The 7,150-nt window shown below is 38.5% G+C and overlaps 1 pseudogene; it reads right to left on the bottom strand.

The window, feature by feature from the left end:
* Window positions 1-1,170: 1,170 nt before the first annotated feature.
* LOC137154833 (olfactory receptor 5F1-like) lies at window positions 1,171-2,146 on the bottom strand (annotated as a pseudogene).
* Between the last annotated feature and the right edge of the window lie 5,004 nt (window positions 2,147-7,150).

The following is a 7,150-nucleotide window of genomic DNA, read 5'->3' as shown; positions in this document are numbered from 1 at the left end:
GAGTAGGCCTTCTTCGAATAATAACACTAGGTATTAGCTAACCAAGTAAGCACATTCCTGACCTGGCTGTCTAACTTGAGATGTTTCAGCCCAGTTTGCAGAAACACTATTGAATGCTCACAACTGCAGCTGAACTCCATGGGATCTGTAGTAGCTCAGAACCTCTGATGCTAAAGGTAGTCTTGTCCTTCAAACCATTTGCAACCCTTCCCAGCTTGGTATTGTTCACAAACTTTATAAGTATGCTCTTTATGTTGTTATACATATCATTTATTAAGATAATGAATAGAAGTGGAGCCAGGACAGATCCCTGCAGGACCCTATTCAATATGCACTTCCAATCTAATTGTGAACCATTGGTAACTACTCTTGAAGTACATTTTTCCAAAAAATGGTGCACCTAGCATATAGCAGGTTTATCTAGGCTATATTTCTCTAGTTTGTTTGTGAGAAGGTCACATGAGACAGTAACAAAAAACCTTATAAAAGTCAAGGTATATGACATTTATTGCTTCCCCCTTATCAACAAGGCCTGGTTTTCCTGTGAAAGGAGGATATTAGGTTGGTATTACATGATTTGTTTGTGATAAATCCATGTTCACCCTTATTTATCACCTTATTATATTTTAGGCAATTGCAAATTGATAGCTTGATTATTTGCTCTCTTATCTGTGTGAGTACTGAAGCTAAATTGACTAGTCTGTAATTCCCTGGATTATTCTTATTGCCCTCTTTAAAGATAGGTACCATACTTGCACTTTTCCACTCCTCTCAGATCTTTCCTGTCTTCCACGAGTTCTCAGAAATAATTGATAATGGTTCAGAGATCTCTTTATCAAGATCCTTAAGTATCCTAGAAAGTATATCTTCAGCCCTGCCAACTTGAAGGCAACTATCTTAATTAAGTAATTTTTTTTACTTGTCTTCCTATTTTAGCCTCAAATCCTATCCCATTAACATGATGTTCACGATCTGAATCATCTGATCACTGCTAACTTATTTTTATGGAGACAAACAAAAAAAGACATTTAACACTTCAGCTCTTGCTGTGTCTGCTAATATTATCTTTCTCTCTTCATTGAGTAATGAGCATACACTGTCCTTGCTCTTCATCTTGCTTCTAGTTTTCTGTGGAGGAAATAATTGCAGTTCTTATTCCTCAACCATCTTCTATGGCTTAATCAAAAGCATATTATTTGTCACAGAATGTGAGAAAATACTCTTTCTTCCCATTGCTCTCTTCAGGGCATCCTTCATCTCCCTGTTCCTCAGGCTATAGATAAGAGGGTTCAGCATGGGGATGACCCGGATGTAAAACACAGAAATCACTTTGTTCTGATTGTGCGTGTAGTTTGAACTGGGCTGTAAATAAACAAATATACTTGTCCCATAGAAAATGGTGATGACCGTGAGGTGGGAGGCACAGGTGTTGAAGGCTTTGCGCCTACTATCAGTGGAGAAAATCCTCAGGATAGTGGCAAGGATGTAAGTGTAAGAGATCAGGTGTGGTGGGCAGAAGCCCAGTGCAGTCACTGCAACAGAAATGAAAATGAGGTTTTCACTGAGGTGTGTGTTGGAGCAGGAAAACTTGAGGAGTGGGGAGGTATCACAGAAAAAGTGACCAGTGACATTGGAGTGGCAGAAAGACAAATGGCTTATTAAAGTGGTGTGAATAATTGAGTTCAAGAAACTTACTGCATAGGTCCCAGCTGCCATCTTGAGACAGAGTCTGTGGGACATGATGGCCGTATAGCTCAGTGGATTACAGATGGCCACATAACGGTCATAGGCCATTAACCCCAAAAGGATGCACTCAGTACATTCCCAAAGCAATGAAGACATACATTTGCACAAAGCAACCAGCAAAGGATGTGACTTTCTTCTCCGACAGGAAGCTCTCCAAGGCTTTCAGCACAATATTAGAGGAATAGCAGATATCGACAAATGACAAATGGCTGAGAAAAAAGTACATTGGAGTGTGAAGTCGGGGGTCAATCTTGATCAATATGATCATCCCAAGATCCCCCACCATACTGATAACATAGATAATTAGGAACACCAAGAAGATAGAAGCTAGCAACTGTGGAGAGTCTGTGAATGCCAGAAGGATAAATTGTGACACTGCTGTGTGGTTGTCTAGAACCATTCTATTCTGCGGTTGTGTAGAAATTAAGTTTGATCTCCACAATTAGCCCTGCAGAGTCTGAGTGAGGCAAACTGAAAACTTCTGGAAAACCTTATGTCGCGAGAAGACATGGTGAAGAGGGACTCTTGTTCTTCAGAGTGAATATGTCACTGGTTATTTTAAAGACATGTAACAACCAGTTGACAGGCATGTCTGTACGAGCCTTCCTCCTCAATATGCAGAGATAACATAATTAAAATAAAGTTTACAATAATAAAATAGGAGCATTCAGAGCCATAATTCTTAGAATATCAATGATGTTTGTCACCTGGACATCTCAAAGCCCTTAACAAATGAGTAAGTAACACTTGATCTCTAGGAAATGGTTGAGTCAAGGTTTCCTGTAGAAACTTAATTCTCTCTCTTATGTATTATGTTACAACTGTTAAATGTGGAGCAGATAGACAGGTTCAGATAGACAGAATAAGACCAAAGTTGTTTGATAACCAGTTGCAAAAGAAAAAAGATGGAGTGAGATTGGAGGGTATTTGATCCCTTGCTGTGGAACTTGCAAGACTGGATGGGGGATATAATCCCCATTAACTGGGGTTTAGTGTGAGATTTAGGAGGTTTGTTGTGTCCCATGAGCCTTTGGATATTTGGTGCCCTTCTTGTAAACTGTAGGAGAATCACTGGTGCCCACCTCCCATGAACCACAGCATGGGTTTGGCTGTTCACACATATATGTGGAAATGTGCCTGCAGTCAAGAATCTTTTACTCAGGAAAGATAATCAAAACAAACAAACCCCTGCTTCCCACAACACAAAAACTTTCAAATAACAATTTCAGACAATCATAAATAATAGATATTTGTCAAAGCCACACCCTTTTTAGGCCAATTTGCAAACTATAAAAGTGGCCAGACGTTTCAAATCAATGCAGTATTTCCAGCTTTAAACATTAAAAAATTATGAGTCTATCCCCCCAAAATCAAGAGATTATCTTGAAAATAATTAGGTTAAAAAAATAATAGATTCTAAATCCTTTTTGTTGAGCTTCTGTTTTGAGCTGTTAAGGTTCACCTTTTAAAGCTTTCCACTTCAACCATAAGGGCAAGAAAAACTTACTTAAAAGAAAAGAAAGCTGAGAATCTTCTGTAAGCAAATGATTCCCAAAACTGGAGATTTAAGAACTCAAAATATCATGGATTCACAATAGTATTTTGAGTTGACAATGCTATGAGTTAATAATTTGGCCATCTTTACATACTCCAGGGTGGAATAATTTTGCCATCAGTGATGGGACAGTGAGGAATAGAAACCAAATACTGTCAGGAGACTTCTGCTCCCATATGGGATGCCCCCACCACTTTCCTCCTCCTCACCACCTACTGCCCTATCATTGTTAACAGGGATCTCAACACTCAGGATCCCTGAAATATCCCCTCCCTCCCTCTTCCTTACACATTTCCTATTTGTCTTCTCCCACATGCACCCCACATTCTCCCCTTCACTAATCCTATGATCCCTACCCCAAGTTCTCATGCTTCCTGTTTCCCTGAAGGTGAGGAAGGTGAGCTTTCCCCGTACCTCCCATTGTTTCTACTTGAAATGGCACTAGATTGCTGGCACAGAGGAGTTTTTAAACTAAGGGCTGAGTGAAAGCTGACAGGGTGAAGGAGAACAAAGTATGGACATAGATATCCATTAAGGGAGGATTTATTACAGGGGATACTCTATCAACTTTTATCCTCTCCTCCTTACTAGGATATAAAGTACAGGTAGGCACTGAAGAGAAACAGTCAGACGAAAAAGAGTCCTATTTAATTACGTCACATGAAGATAGACAACTAAATACTGACAAATGTTATAATTTGCTTGTATGCAAAGGCTAGAAGTCTAGAAACTAAGATGAGTGAAACTGTGTGGCTAGTATTAAATGAAAATATTGGTATAGTAGGCATCACAGAAACTTGGTGGAATGATGATAATCAATGGGACATGGTAATACCAGGGTACAAAATATATAAGAATGACAGAGTAGGTTGTACTGGTGGGGGAATGGCACTATACATGAAGGAAAGTATAAAGTCAAACATAATAAAAATCTTAAAGAAATCAAAGTGCAGCATAGAATATCTATTAATAGAAATTCCATACTTGCACAATAAGAATATAGCAATAGGAATCTAGCACCGATCATCTGACCAGGATGGTGATGGTGATTGTGAAATGTTCAAGGAGATTAGAGAGGCTACAAAAACAGAAAACTCAATAATAATGTGGGATTTCAACCATCCACATATGGAATGAACACACGTCAACCTCAGGATGAGATGCAGAGCTAAAAGTTCTAGACACCATAAATGATTGTTTTTTGGAGCAGCTAGTCCTGGAACCTACAAGGGAAGAGGCAATTCTTGATTTAGTGATAACTGGAGCACAGAACCTGGTCCAAGAGCTGAATATAGCTGAACCACTCAGTAATTGTGACCGTAACAATTAAATTTAACTTCCTCGAAGAGGGGAAAATATTGAACAAACCCACCACAGTAGTATTTACCTTCAAAAAGGGAAACTGCACAAAAATAAGGAAGCTAGTGAAATGGGGAATAAGAAGAAGAATGAAATGCTTGCAAACTCCATGGAAACTGTTTTAAATCAACATAATAGAGACTCAGATTAAATGTATACCCCGCCTCTCATCCCACCAAAAAACTGTAAGAGGACCAAAAAAAGTGAACAGGAGTAAAGAACAGAATAGAAGATATGGTTGGAGACAAAAAGACATCCTTTAAAAAAATGGAAGTCAAATTCTACTGAGGAAAATAGAAAGGAACAACAATTTTGCCAAGTCAAGTGTAAAAGTAGAATTAAGTAGGCCAAAAAGAATTTGAAGAGCAACTAGCAAAAGACACAAAAACTAGCAGCATTTTTTAAAATACATCAGAAGGAGGAAACCTGCCAAACAATCAGTAAAGCCACTGGACGATCAAGGTGCTAAAGGAGCACTCCCAGAAGACAAGGCTATTGAGGAGAAGATAAATGAGTTCTTTGCATCTAACTTTACTGCAGAGGAGGGGAGGGAGACCCCCACATCTGAACCATTATTTTTAGATGACAAATCTGAGGAACAGTCCCAGATTGAGGTGTCAGTAGGAGGTGGTTTTGGAACAAATTGATAAATTGAACTATAATAAATCACCAGGACCAGATGGTATTCACCCAAGACTTCGAAAAGAATTCAGATATAAAATTTCAGAACTACTAATTGTGGTGTGTAATCTATTACTTAAATTAGCCTCTATAGAAGATGACTTGAGGACAGCAGATATAATGTCAATTTTTTAAAAAGCCTCCAGCGGTGATTCTTGCAATTAGAGGCAGCAGGAAAACCTATCATCAGTACAAGGCAATTTGGTTGAAAATAAAGGAAAGAACAGAATTATCAGACACATAGATGAACATGATATGCTGGGGAAGAGTCAACACAGCTTTTCTAAAAGGAAACCATGCCTCACCAATCTATTAGAATTCTTTGAGGGGCTAAAAACATGTGGAGAATGGGGATCCAGTGGATAAAGTGTACTTGGACTGTTGGAAAACCTTTGACAAGGTCCCTCACCAAAGATTCTTAAGCAAAGTAAGCAGTCATGGGATAAGAGGGAAGTTTCTCTCCTGGATCAGTAACTGGTTAAAAAATAGGAAATAAGGGGTAGAAAAGTAAGTAGTGATTCCCGCCCCTCCAACAATTTGTACTGGGACCAGTGCTGTTCAACATATTCATAAATTATCTTGAAAAAGGGACAAACAGTGAGATGGCAAAGTTTTCATATGATACAAAATTACTCAAAATAGTTAAGTCCAAAACTGACTGCAAAGAGCTCCTAAGTGATCTCACCAAATGGCAAATGAAATTCAGTGTTGATAAATGCATAGCAATACACACTGGAAAAGATAATCCCAACTATACATACAAAATGACAGGATCTAAATTAACTGTGATCACTCAAGAAAGGATCTTGAAGACTTCGTGGACAGTTGTCTGAAAACCTCTGCTCAGTGTGCAGTGGCAGTCAAAAAAAGCTAACAATTTTAGGAACCTCTAGGAAAGGGACAGATAATAAGACAGAAAATATCATTATGCCACTATATAAATCACAGTACACGCACACCGTGAATACTGTGTGCTGTTTTGATCTCCCATATAAAAAAGGTATATTAGAACTGGAAAACGGAGAGAGAAGGACACCAAATATGATTAGGGCTATGGAACAGCTTCCACGTGAAGAGAAATTAAAAAGACTGCTACTGTTCAGTTTAGAAAAGTGATAACTAAGCAGTCATATGATAGAGATCTATAAAAATCATGAATGGTGTGGGAAAAGTGAATAAAGAAGTATTATTTATCCCTTCACATAACACAGGAACCAGAGTCACCTAATGAAATTAATAGTCAGCTGTTATACAAATATACACAAGGAAGTAGTTCTTCATTCAGCCCGTGGAACTTGTTGCCAAGTGAAGTTGTGAAGGCAACAATTATAACAGGGTTAAAAAAAGAATTAGATAAATTAATGGAAAATAGATCCATCACTGGCAATTAGTCAAGATGGCCAGAGATGCAATCTCATGCTTTCGATTTTCCTAACTCTGACTGCTAGAAGCTGGGACTGGATGACAGGAGATGGAATAAATGAAAATTACCCTGTTCCATTCATTCCCTCTGAAGTATCTGACACCAGCCACTGTTGGAAGACAGGATACTGGGCTAGCTGGACCATTGGTCTGACCTAGTATGTCCATTCTTATGTTTCCTGTAAATCTGGTCATGCTACCACAGAAGAGTGTTATGAATATACATTTTTCAATGTATAAAATACCATATAAGTGATAACAGACTTAAGTTTCAGAGCTGGTGAAAGATGGACTACCCTGAAAATCCTATGGACTGATGTCCAAGACATAGCATATGAAGAGGTGCAAGTGCATCCTTCCCTCATATTAAACTGCCTTACCAATGTG

Source organism: Emydura macquarii, unplaced genomic scaffold, assembly GCF_026122565.2.
Source record: "Emydura macquarii macquarii isolate MOO-44397 ecotype Brisbane River unplaced genomic scaffold, CSIRO-AGI_Emac_v2 contig_1305, whole genome shotgun sequence".
Classification (NCBI taxonomy): Eukaryota; Metazoa; Chordata; order Testudines; family Chelidae; genus Emydura; species Emydura macquarii.
Note: the sequence above shows the minus strand (reverse complement) of the source record. Positions and strands in the feature narration are given on the sequence as shown.